We start from the raw sequence: 14092 nt of genomic DNA on the forward strand, positions 1-14092 counted from the left end.
TATGTGCCGTCGAGTCGGCCCCGACTCATAGCGACCCCTCCTTGGGTTTCCGAGGCAGTATCACTACGGAAGTAGGATTGCCCAACCTTCCTCGGAAGGAAGGTTGGGCAATCCTACTTCCGTAGTGATAGTAGGATTGCCCAACCTTCCTTCCGAAGGTTACACTAGCCTAATAAAATGAGTGGATTAATAATCTCTTTTCCTATATTCTGGAAGTTTCTCTAAAACAATAATTATTTGTTCTTCCAAGGTTTTCTTAGAATTCACCAGTAAAACCTTCTGGAATGGTTTTTCCTCATTAATTTATTTTCACTGTGATCCAATTACTTTAAAGTTTATAGAATTATAACTTCTATGTCATATCTTATGTCTGCATCGACTAAGTTCTGTTTTTCTTGGGAATTTGGCCATTTATTGACAAAAAATTATTAGTATCCTTTTATTTGAGTATCAATAGGATCAATAATGTCTCTGTTTTCATAACTGATACTGGTAATTTGTGGAGATTTTTTCCTGTCTTTTTCTTAGTCTTGCTAGCATTTATCAATTTTGTAAACTTCCAAAGATCTAATTAGTGTTTGGCTTTGCTGATTTTCTTCATTTTTAGTCAGCTTTAGCTTCATTCAAATTTTGATATGATGTGTTTTTATTGGGAGCTCAGGTAGCATAGTGTCTAAGGCACTTGACTGCTAATCAGAAGGCTGGTGGTTCAAACCCACCAGCCACTCCTCGGAAGGAAGATGGGGCAATCTACTTCCGTAGTGATACCGCCTCGGAAACCCAAGGAGGTGTCGCTGAGTCAGGTCTGACTCGTTGACACATAACAACAACAACAACAACATGTTTTTATTAGCATTCACTTTCTAATTTCCATTATGATTTCTTCTTTTGTCTAACAGTTGTACCAGAAGTATGTTACTTAATTACCAAATATTTGGGGATTGTCTAATTAACTGTTTTTGTTACTAATTTCTATCTCATTTAATTTCACTGTGTTCTGAGAATATATTCTGTATCTTTTTAGTCCTTTGAAATGTACTGACACTTGTTTAATGGCTCAGAGTATGGCTTATGCATTAGCTATCCATTGCTGTATAACAATGTCTCAAAAAGTTAATTACTTAAAATAGTAAGCATTAGCTCATTATTCCTAGAATAGTAGCTTAGCTAGGTGGTACTAGCTCAGAATCTCTCAAAAAGTTGTAGTCAAGGTTCATCTGAGGCTGCAGTCATATGAAGGCTTTACTGAGGCTGGCGAATCTGCATCCAAGAAGACTTGCTCATATGGCTGTTGGCTGGAGGCCTAAGTTCCTCTCTGGTAATTGGCAGTATGTGTCAGTTCCTCACCACAAGGCCTTCTCCACAGGGCTTTGAGTATCCTTGGTGTTGTTATTGTTATTGTTGTTGCTAGGTGCATCAAGTTGGCTCCAACTCATAGCGACCCTAGGTACAACAGAACGAAACACTGCCTCAGTCCTGTGCCAGCCTCACAGTTCTTGCTACACCTGAGCCCATCATTGCAGCCACTGTGTCAATTCATCTCATTGAGGGCCTTCCCCTTTTCCGTTGACCTTCCACTTTACCAAGCATGATATCCTTCTCCAAGGAATGGTCTTTTCATACAACATAACCAGAGTAGGTCAGGCGAAGTTTGGCCATTCTTTCTTCCAAGGAGCATTCTGGCTGTACTTCTTCCTGGCCAGATTTATTAGTTCTTTCGGCAGTCCATGGTACTTTCAATGTTCTTCTCCAGTACTACAACTCAAAAGCATCAGTTCTTCTTTGGTCTTCCTTATTCATTGTCTAGCTGTTATGGTTACTTGGTGCCACTCTGACAGGAATATACCACAAATGGGATGGCCTGAACAAACAGGAGTTTATTCTCTCATGGTTTGGAAGCTGTAAGTCCAAGTTCAAAGTGCCAGGCTCTAGGGGCTGGGTGAAAGCCCCTCAGCCTTGAGCTTCAGCTCTGCCTCCAGCTCCTGGCCCACTGAAGCTAGAGGCTTTTCTTCACTCAGACAACTGCTGGCTGCTGAGACTGACAAACCCAAGGTTGACAAGTGAAAAGGCACAGCCCTGATGCTACCAAACCACATGGCAGGCCATTAATACAAGTCCATTGTAAGTCCCAAGGTTGCCAGAGCATGGCAGGCTGCTAAAAAACAACACAGCTACATACAGGGTTCAAGTATGCCATAAGCTAGAGACCATTCCCAAAGCTGCTACTTACATAAAGGAAGCAGACCACATACCCAAAGGCAGCTACTCAGCTGCTCACAGTATATTCCACCATGGAGTTGATTACCAGTCTCACCAGCTGCCCAGCCACTCAACCAGGCCTAGCCAAGTTGACACAAAAACATAACCACCACAGTTCTACCTCTTGTCAACTTGACACCTGTACAGATCTTCAAGGGGTGGTATCTGTACAGGTCTCTCTCACTGGGTGGCTCCAGTCCTCTAGTTCCCCTGAGTGGCAACCTCACCACCTTGGCCTGGCAGGCCCCATTCCTCTCCCTCTTGGGCATGGCAGCCCGACCCTCTCATTCTTGGGCAGCAGCTATGGCTCCATCCCACTGGCTCACACGAATGAGCAGCCCCACACTCCAGAACCAAGTTGATGAAAGCCTAGCTCTTTGATACCTAGGGGGCTGTGGTGGTTCCACCCCCAAAGGCTATGGCCCTACCCTTTCTGGCTGAGGCAGCTCTGCTTCTGTTTCCTTGGTCTCTCCACTTCTGCTGATTAATGCCAAAGGCAACCCACTCTGCTGGAAATCTTCCTGCCTCCAGAGCATTCAGCTTTCTTGCTCCATGGGCCAGCCAACCTGCTACTCCATTTCATGCCAATCTTTTCTACCTATTAAGGCCCAAAAGCAACCCACTCCACCAGTAAGCCACCTAACCAAAGACATCAAGCTTTCTCCTCTGTGGGCTGGTAAGGCTGTCGCTATCCCATGCCGGTTCTCTTGGCTTTGCTACTTCCATCTCTCATGCTGGTCTCTTGCTCTGCTCCTGCCGTCTGTCATGTCATATGCCAGAGTCTCTCTGTCAGGGTCTTGGGTCAAGGACGCACTCCACTCTTGTTTACATATTTTAGGTATCTGTCAGAGCAGCACCCCACTCTCCTGGTACCAAATTCTGTTGTGGTTTCCTGGTGCCACTCTGACAAGAATATACCTTCACTTACATCTGTGGCCATATTTTAAAATCACTAAAGCCTGTTTAAGGAGCCCTGGTGGTGCAGTGGCTTAATACTCAAACCCACCAGCAATTCCATGGGAGAAAAATGTGGCAATCTACTTCTGTAAAGAATACAGCCTTGAAAACCCTATGGGGTAGTTCTACTCTGTCCTATAGGATACAGAATCAATTTGATGGCAGCTGTTAAAACCTCTTTTGATTCATGTCCCCTGTGCACTTGAAAAAAATGTTTATTTACATTGGTTTGGTGAAACTGGTTAATATTGTTGAAAGTTTCTATATTTTTACCATTATTTAATGAAGGAAAAATGTTATATCTGTTTCTGTGGATTTTTCTATTCTTTTAGTTCTGTCAATATTTTCTTTGTGTCTTTTGAAATTATTTTATTGATTGCAGTCACATTTATAATTGTTATATCTTCGTGATGAATTGACCTTCTTATCATTATGATGATTGTTCTGGTTACCCAGTGGTGCTCTGACAAGAAATAAAACACAAATGGGATGGCCTGAACAAACAGGAGTTTATTCTCTTATAGTTTGGAGGCTTAAAGTCCAAGTTCAAAGTGCCAGGCTCTAGGTATTGGGTGAAAGCCCCTCAGCTTTGGACTTCAGCTCTGCCTCCAGCTCCTGGCTCACTGAAGCTAGAGGCTTTTCTTCACTCAGACATCTGCTGGCTGCTGAGGCTGCCAAGCCCAAGGTGGACAAGTAAAAAGGCACAGTCCCAATGTTACCAAACCACACAGCGGATGATTAATTCAAGTCCATTGTAAGTCCCAAGGTTGGCAGAGCATGGCAGGTTGCTCAATAAAGACTACATGCAGGGTTCAAGCATGCCATAAACTAGAAACCATTCCTAAAGCTTCTCCTTATATACAGGAAGCAGACCACATCCCAAAGGCAGCTACTCAGCTGCTTGTGATAGATCCCACCATGGAGTTGATTGCCAGACTCATCATGGGGAATAAATACCACCAGCTGCCCAGCCACTCAACCAGGCCCAGCCAAGTTGACACACAACATAACCACCACAATGATCATGAATAATTCATCTGTTTCAATTCTCTTGGTTCCTTCTTTGGTTGGATCTTTGCTCTCTCTTCCATATCTACTATTGCCTTAGTTCTTGAGTGCTGATATAGCAGAAGTACCAAAAGTGGATGGCTTTAACAAACAGAAATTTACTCTCTCACAGTTTCAGAGACTAGAAATCCAAATTCAGGGCACCAGTGCTATAGGAAGGCTTGCTTCCTCTGTTGCCTTTGAGGAAAGCTCCTTGTCTCTTTTCAACATTTGTGGGCCCAGCATTCCTTGGAGATCTACATGTATCTTGACATCAGTCTTCCCCTGGGTCAAGGAGGTTCTCAGCACAGGGACCTTGTGTCCAAAAGACACCCTCTACTCCCAGCTCTTCTTTCTTGGTGGTCGTTAGGTCTCTCCTTTTCTACTTGTTTCTCTCTCCTCTTATCTCTTGTAAGATAAAAGGTAATGCAGGCCACATCCCAAAGATGCTGCCCTTAAAACTGGATCATGGCTGTGACCTGAGTTAAGATGTTGCATCCCACCCTAATCCCCTTATAGTTGATTGGCTGATCGCATCCGATCACTCCATGGGATATGATTACATCATTAAATAACTGCCAAACCACTGAGATTCATGGTCCAACCAAGTTGACACATATTTTGGGGGAACACAATTCAATCTATGACAGTCTACTCTTTAGCTTCCAAATAGTCATGTCCTTGCCATCTGCAAAACACTTTCACCCCATCATATAATCCTAAAGTATTACATTAACTCCAAGTCCAAATTCCATTCTGCGGCAAAATTTCTCTTTATCTGTGAACCTAGAATATAAATTATCTGCTTCCAAAGTACAATGATGAAACAGGCACAGGGTAGACATTTACATTACAAATGGGAGAAATTAGAGGGAAAGAAGGAATAACAGACATCTAACCAATTAAAAAACTCAGCAGAACAATTTACATTAGATCTCAAGGCTTTAAAATAATCCTCTGTTCTCTTAGACCATCTAGGCAATGGCCCTGTCCTTTAGACTCTGGAAGCTGGCCATGTTGTTTTGATTCTGGGTAAAGACCCCTCAGCCCTGGGCTCTGCCTTCCAGGCCCACTGGGATGGTACCTCTGCTCCCTTGGCTTTGGGCGACCCCACTCTCCTAGTTCAGCTGAGTGGTGACTCCATCCCACTCCCACAAGCCCTATTCTTCGGTATCCTGGGCATGGCAGCTTCACCCTATCCCCCACCTCAGCTTTGGGCAGCAGATCTTCCCATCCTCCTGGCACTCATGAACAATAGCCCCACAATCCAGAACCATGTTGGTGAAGATCTGACTCTTTGAAACCTAGGGGGCTGCAACCCCACACTTTGAGACCCACAAGGCTATGGTTCCACCCATTGAAACTCTAAAGGTCATGGCACTGCCTTTTGAGACCAAGGCATCTCTGCTTCTTGTACTCTTTTTCTCTTCAGCTTCTGCTTCCTGGTACTTTGGTTTCTCAGTCTCAGGCCTGTTGGGCTGGCCTAGCCTCTGCTCTACTTGAAGACAATTGTTACTGTTTAGCTCTACCAATAAGTGGGTGAAGGCAACTCACTCCACCAGAAAGCCTGTTCCCAAAGGTACTCAGCTCTCTTGCTCTGTGAGTCAGCAAGCCTAGCTTTACTGACAAGTACCCACAGACACCCTACTCTACCAGAAAGCCTCCTGCCCAAAGGCACTCAGCTCTCTCACTCTGTAGGTTGGCTCCTGTTCCATCTTGTGCTGGTATCCTTGTTTTGCTGCTGCCATTTCTATGCCATTGCTTCTTACTGTCTGCACTATCTCCATTGTTACAGCTCTCCTAACTGTCCTCTAAGCCCTTACCAGAACTACATTTGACATCCACAGTTCCACCAGTAATCTCTTCAAGGCAAATCAAGCCTTCAATATTAGGCATCACAGAACCTCTCTAGCTTTCACTTACCACCCATCTCCAATCTCACTTTTGCATTCTGGGTCTGGGTATCTGTTATAGGAGCACCCCACTCCTGGTACCAAATTCTTACTTATCTAATGCTGCTATAGCAGAAATACCACCAGTGGTTGGCTTTAACAAACAAAAATTTATTCTTTGAATACTCACTGCCATTGAGTTGGATCTGACTCATAGCAGCCCTCTTTGGGTTTCTGAGGCAGTATCACTACAGAAGTAGATTGCCCAACCTTCCTTCTGAGGAGAAATCCAAATATAAGGTATCAGCTCTAGGGGAAGTCTTTCTCTGTCTGTTGGCTCTGGGGGAAAGTCCTTGTCTCCTTTCAACATTTGTGGACCTCATGTTCCTTTAAGATCTACATGTGTCTTGGTATCAGTCTTCCCTGGGCCTAAGAAGTTCCTTGCATAGGAACTATGGGTCCAAAGGACATACTCTGTTCCTGGCTCTTCTTTCTTGGAGGTAATGAAATTCCTTCTTCTTTGTTAGGTGATACAGCCACATCACAGGGAAACCCCTTGTGTTAGATTGGGTTCTCTAGAGAAACACAAAAACCAGCAAAGCGTATATATAGAGAGAGAGAAAGAGAGAAATTTATCTTAGGAAAATGTCTTACAAACGTATAGAAGCCGGCAAGTCCAAAGTCCCTGGAGGAAATGGGCTGGCAGCAGCCTTAGCTTCTGCAAGCGCAGGGGGCCCAGAAATTCAAGGCTGGCAGGCAGAACACTGGTTGTTGACTCCAACGAAAGACGAATCCAAGATCTCCAGGCCAAGTGGTGGGCTGCTCACTCATGGAAGTTTGTAATCAGCACACCAGGGTTCCAATCCCTCAAAGAATGTCTCTCTTCCCAGGATGTCCCTGGATATCCTGGAAGCAGGCCACACCCCTAGGGAAACTCCCCTTGGGCAGATTGGCCACTCAGAACACAGTCATCCAATCCCATCATGGGAACAACCACACAGACCTGGGGTCCAGCCAAGTTGACACACAGCTCCAACTATCACACCCCTCTTACACTGAATCAGGGTTGTGACGTGAGTAATCCCCTTAAAACTGATTGGCTGATTACATCATAGGGGATTATTACATCATTACATAACTACCAAATTACATCATTATATAACTGCCACACCTCTGAGAATCATGGCCCAGCCAAGTTGACATATATTTTAGGGAGACATAATTCAATGCATGATAATCATCTTCATCTTTGGTGAAGATCTGACTCTTTGAAACCTAGGGGGCTGTGACCCCACACTTTGAGACCCAAAAGGCTATGGTTCCACCCTTTGAAACTCTAAAGGTCATGGCACTACCTTTTGAAACCGAGGCATCTCTGCTTCTTGTACTCTTCCATTATGTTTGCCTATTTTCTATCCTTTTCCTCTGTGTTCTGGGAGATCATCTCAAGTTTGGTTCTACATTTGATTGATGTAATTTTCTGCTTTCTTGATTTTTTTTTTCTTTTCCACTGTCTCTGAAGTATAGTATAATTCTACCTTTGTACTTTTAGTTTCTTTAAATTTTCTTACCATATCATCTGGCTGAGTTAAGATCTTAGTAACTTATTCTTTGTTCCTATCTCATAGAGGTTGTACCTTTTTGAAAGCCCAATTATTTTTCTAAAATTTCATTTTATTTATTTTTCTTACTTTTGTTTCTAACAGTACATAATTTTCTGCAGTGTAATTCTCTTGTCACTTTTCAGAATGATGATCCATTTCTCTTGTGGGGTTTTTAAATTTATTTTGCTTTTTAGCAAACAAAAAAATGTTTCTTGCTTTTTGTTTCTTACAGCTCTCTCTTTTTTTTCTCTTCAGATTGATGTTGCAACAAGGCAAGTTGCCTACTTTTCTTGTACTTATTGTCCATTTCAGGTTCTGACAATAACTTATTCCTAAATGAATAACTAGCAACTGTTTGTGTAGCAGGCTTTCATCTTCAGAAGTTTTTCTGAGTTGAGGTGCCATCCTTTTTTTCTTTCACTATGTAGTTCTTTGATATGCTTGCTAAGCAAAGATTCTGAGAACTAAAACCTCTACCATCTACTGCTCCCAGAGTTCACTGTGTTTTGTGCCCATTCTAGCATCTCCACCTCATTGGATGTAGTACACCACTGCCAGCCTCCCTCCTTTATGCCCTGTTATGCTTTGGGAACTGTAAATTCTCCATGTAAAATGAGGGAGGGGAGAATCAAAGGAAATATAGCATGGAAAAGCACTATGAATATGTCACAAAGGAGCACCTGCTCATCTGACACCCAGATATCCACTTGGTAGACACCTTGGGTCACTGAACCTGGGGTACAGAAAATAGGAAAAAGCTAACATGAGCCCTACCTGTTTCACACTAGCAAGTTTGCTATTTGAAGCTACACGCCATCAACAATCATCACTGTAATTCTCCTTCACTTCTATGATGTGTACAATTCATGGACCCTCCTATTACATTCTGGTAGAAAGCTGATTGGTAGGTTTGTTCTTTTATGTTCTTGGTAGATCTGTCTTCTGACTGCCTGTTTATTCAGCTTCATCTTGAACATTTGCTCTTAGATATTCCATAGATACCCCCAGTTCACAAGTCTAGAACTAAATGAAATGGATCATCTTTTACCATACCCCCTCACCTGTTTGCCTCATTCATTTGTCCATTCATTACTAATCCCTGATGATTCTATATCTTAGAACTCCCTTCAGTTAATTCACTTTTCTTCACCTCTGCTGCCCTTTCCTCTACATTATCTATTCTTTGATTCACTGGAGCAGCTTTCTGACTGGTCGTAGTAGCTCCAGTCTTGCTGTTGTTATGTGCCGTCAAGTCAGACCTGACTCATAGCGACCCCTCCTTGGATTTTCAAGGCAATATCACTGCGGAAGTAGATTGCCCAACCTTCCTTCCGAGGAGTGGCTGGTGGGTATGAACCGCCAGGCTTCTGGTTAGCAGTCATGTGTCTTAGGCACTGTGCTACCAGTGCTCCAGTCTTAGACCCATCCATATTGCAGTTGAGGAGTTTTTCTAGAGCAAGAGTCTACACATCATCTACTTCTTATGCTTCTCACTTCCTTATGTTTAAAGTATAGATTTTTTTAACATAACTCAGAAGCAGTTCATGATGTGGTGGCCCCTGCCGATTCTCTATCCCAAGTACCTACTACTTACTTCCCCCACACACACACCTTATATCCTCACTGTGTCCTTTTCACCATCAGGAACTTATACAAGCGCCTCCATACCTCTCACCTTGCTAACTCCTAATTATCCTTCAGTTTCAGCATAATAGTCATTTCCTCTGGGAAGTCTTTGGTCATTCTCTGAGATCCATCTATGGTCTCTCATAGCAACCAAACTTACCCTTATTGTGATTGTACTTATCACAGTGCATTATAATGGCCCGTTTACTTAACTCTCTCAAGTCAGCTCCTTATAGGCAAAGATAACCTTTCATTTAATTCTGTATCCCAAGCCCCTCATTCAACACCAACCACAGATAAATAATTGTTGCAGTCAGTAGACCTAGACTGCAGACCCACATTGATTTGTTAAATGATGTAAAATATTCATTAATTTCACTCACTCAACAAATATTTGCATTCTTCAGGTACAGTGCCACTCATTGGGGTGGGGTTTTCTCATCTGTCTCAAGTTATTCCTTCTCAATCATCTTTGCTGATTTTTCCTCATGTCTCCAACTTCTAAACATTGGTGTGCTGCAGGGTATAGTCCTTTAGCCTTTTCCTTTGTTCTTTTGGTGATCATTTGATCTCATGGCTGGAAACACCATCTATAAATTAAAAACTCATTTTTTGTATCTCTAACCTAGGCCTCTCCCCTGACTTCTAGACTGTACATCCACTGCCTACTTGATACATCCCACTGGATATCTAACAGACATCTCAAACTTGGCTCATCTAAACTTAAGCTAATGACCCATCCTCTCAGTCTTCTCCATTTCAGGAAAACTTTGCTCCAGCCTTCTAGTTACCAGGCCAGAAACTTAGCAGCACCCTTGATCCCTCTCTTTCTCTCTCACCTCTTAGAAACAGTCTTCAGCAAATCTTGTCAACTCTACCTTCAAAATATACCCAGAAACTAACTACCTCTCAACACTTCTCCTGCTATCATTCTGGTCCAAGCTGTCATCATCTTTTGCCTAGGTTGTTCAGCTGTTTCCTGATTTGTCTCCATAAGTCCCCTTTGCAGTTTTCCCAACACAGTGACCAGATGATACCTTTAAAATGTAGGTTAGATCATTGCCCCCACTTCTCTAAACCCTCCAGAAGGCTTTCATCACATTCAGAGTAGAGATTCAGAATCCTTACGGTTTCCTACAAGGCCCCTCTTGTTATTTGTTAAACTTTATTTCCCTCTATTCTTCCTTTTACTCACTCAGTTCCGGCCACCATGGCTTCCTTGCTGTTGCTTAATTACCCCAATTCCACTCCCAGTTCAAAAGGTGTTCCTTGTGCTTAGAATGCTCTTTTCTCAGATGTCCTTGTGGCTTGTGGTTCACTCCCTCATTTCCTTCAGTTCTTTATTGAAATGTCCTTTTCTCTGTAAAACCCTTTCTTGATCAAAAATTAGAAGCCCCTGCCCCAACACTTCTTATTGCTCTAGCCTGCTTTATTTCTCATCTTAGCACTTTTATTTTGTAACAAAAATTTTACTTATTTATACTGTTTTATCTCTGAAATTTCCCAATAAGTTGTCAGCTCAATGAAGGCAAGGATTTTTGTACTATTCGCTGCTGTGTCTGCAGTAAATAGAATAGTTGTCTGTCACATGTTAAACCAAACCAAACCATCATGGCAACCCTGTGTGTGTTAGAGTAGAACTGTGCTCCATAGGGTTTTTAGTGACTGATTTTTCAGAAGTAGATACCCAGCTCCTTCCTCTGAGGTGCTTCTAGGTAAACTAGAACCTCCAACACCTCAGTTAACAATTCGGGATGGTAACTGCACCACCCAGGGACTCCCTATGCTAGGTGCTGAATAAAATAGTCACTGAATAAATGAATAAGTGAATGACAGAGTGAATGAATGCAAGAGTTACAAGGCAGACCCAGTCTTTGACCTCATGAAGCTTATGATTTCCATAATATGGAATAGAGTTAATGAAATTCTGGTAGGAAAAAAAAGAGAGAGAGAAAAGAAGGGAATCCAATCAGATAGCAAAACCTTATGGATCTTTTTCTTAGTTACCTGGTGCTGCTGTAACAGAAATACCACAACTGGATGGCTTTAAAGAACAAAATGTTGTTTTCTCACAGATCTGGAGGATAGAAGTACAAATTCAGTATGAGGCTCTAGGAGGAGTTCCTTCTTTCTCTGTTTGTGCTTTACTTCTCAGCAGCTTCTAGTAACAGCAATTCTTGGAGATCCTGGGCAGCTTTATTTGCCTCCATCATCATCAGATCATGGCTATCTTTCGAAGTGTCTTTGTGTATCTGTCTCTGCATCCAGGGTGCTACTTATTTAACTCTTTATTAAAAAGAAATGATGAGGTTTAGAATCTACCCTATACTGGTATGACCTCAACTGATGGATTGATTGCATTACATTAGATTGCATTATGGAAGGTGCATTATATTTCATTAGATGTATGGTAATTATATTAGATTATATACACAGGTATAGGGTTTAGGATACCAAAACACATTTTGGAGGTGCACAATTTAATCCATAACTATCATCCACATGTTAGAAGTGGGTTCACTGAAGGAAAGCAGTGTGTCTGCTAAAGAAGTAAAAGGAGGAGATTCAAAATGGTTTCTCATCGTAATCGCCACGCTATTTCCCTCTAGCATCTCAGTGCTTGAAAAACTAGGTTCAGCAGTTTGAATTATGGATTCTGGTACTCTGAACAGCTCACTGAGTCAGAGTGCACCAAACTCAGAGGAGTAGAATTAGAAAGGAGAAAGGGACAGGGAAAAAAATAACAAGATCAGAAGATCTATCCTGCGGAGTACTGACAGGCAACCAAGAAAGGCCTTCAGAGACTTCTCTGGGGGAGCGCCGACTGGCAGGCAAGAACGGCCATCTGAGACCTCCTTGGGTTAAGGAAGAAGACACACCATACCAGCATAACAGTGACCACACCAGCATACCAGTGATCACCACGAGGATGATTTTATCGGTAACTTGGGTCAGCTAGGTGTAAATGGGCACATCCAGTGCCACTGAAACCTGAGCAGAGAGTCTATTGGTGCTACAGGAGGGTGGGCCCAGGGAGGTATCCCCACAGTGGGTCACCGAGTAGGCTTGGGTCAGCTTAGTGGAACTGAGAGGCCTGAGCTTGACTTTATCAGTAATATTGGGACCACAGATGACTAGCAGGCACTCTCCTGACTCCAGCGCCGCTGAAACTGAGCAGGTCTTTGGCACCGCAGGTGGGCGGACCCACAGAGGAACCCCCGAGACATATCACAGTCTGGGCCAGTTGGGCTGGTGCCACGGGCAGGCGGACCCAGACAGAGAAACCCCCACAACAGATCACGGAGCCGGAAAGTTGTCTTGGGTTGGCTTTTTGGCATCAAGAGGCCTTGGGACTAGGGTTTTTGAGTGTGTCTGAGCCTGGTGGAAAGTGGCAACCCCCTAACAACTGGAGTCTTTGCTGAAATTAAGGTGCAGGCCTGTGAATAACAGTACAATGTCATCAGTAGCAGCCTGCTCAAAGCCCAAGAAACCACCCCTAGCAACAGTGAGCTTTCCTTCTTCTGCTCCCACCTTCTCCACCAATAACTTCACCCATCCAATAGAAGAAACCACATTCAGCCACCATAAAATGTCCTGGTTCAGACTCTAAACCCTCTTTATGACAAACAGAAACCCATATCCACATTCCACACAGTGATTCCACTATCACAAAGAAAACTGCAGAGCAACCCAGCATACCTGAATTAATAACTAAAAAAATAAAATACACCAGCTTTACCTTTTAAAAATATTAAACCATGAAACCAAGACAAAACAAATCAATGCATAACCAACAGTTAAAGACAACCTAAAATGTCTAGGAAACAACAGGCAACCTCAAATCAAAAAAAAAAAAACAGGACAAGGCATTAGAAGCGAAACCACAAAAAAAAAAAAGTCTCATTAAACATGGAGGAAGGAGGAAGCAATGGAAGTATCTGAGAAGGAATTTAGAAGATATGTTTATAGAGCTTTACAAGAGCCTAAGGAAACCCCAAACAGAAGCAAGGAGAACACAGACAGTTCCCTGGAAGAACTCAGGAAAGTCATTCAAGAGCAACATAATAAGATTAATGCACAATAAAAACTCATACAAAAACAGCAGTTAGAAATCCAGAAGATGACTACCAAAATTACAGAACTACACAACACAGTAGAAGCACAAAAGAGTAGGTTAGAATTGGCTGAAGTATGCATATCCCAACTAGAAGACAAATCCCCGGACACCAGCCTGTATGAAGAAAAATCAGAACAAAGATTTAAGAGAAATAAATGAAGAGAACCTAAGAATTATATGGGATGACATGAGAAAAAACCACATAAGACTCATTGGAATTCCAGAATAAGAAGAGGTGAAGAAAAAACACTGAAAAAATTATGGAAGACCTGCTAACAAAAAACTTCCCCCATATCATGAAAGAAGAAAAGATATTTGTCCACGAAGCTCATAGAACCCCACACAAGATAGATCCCAAGAGAAAAACACTGAGGCATATTATAATCAAACTCTCCAAAACCAAAGACAAAGAAAAAATTTTGAGAGCTGCCCGGGACAAAAGAAATATTACTTATAATAATCAAACAGGCTGAGCTATGATTACTCAGCAGAAATCATGCAGGCAAGAAGGCAATGGGATGGTATATATAAAACACTGAAGAAAAAGAACTTCCAACCAAGAATCCTATGTTGTTGTTGTTGTTGTTGTT

General features: G+C 42.5%; 1 protein-coding gene across 1 annotated transcript in view; it reads left to right on the forward strand.

Annotated features, from left to right (window-relative positions):
- Positions 1–14092, forward strand: part of RALGAPA2 (Ral GTPase activating protein catalytic subunit alpha 2) — a 479248-nt gene that overhangs the window by 329809 nt on the left and 135347 nt on the right.

The sequence above is a fragment of the Orycteropus afer genome, unplaced genomic scaffold, assembly GCF_000298275.1.
Source record: "Orycteropus afer afer isolate SDZICR_OR568_19922 unplaced genomic scaffold, OryAfe1.0 scaffold00208, whole genome shotgun sequence".
Classification (NCBI taxonomy): Eukaryota; Metazoa; Chordata; class Mammalia; order Tubulidentata; family Orycteropodidae; genus Orycteropus; species Orycteropus afer.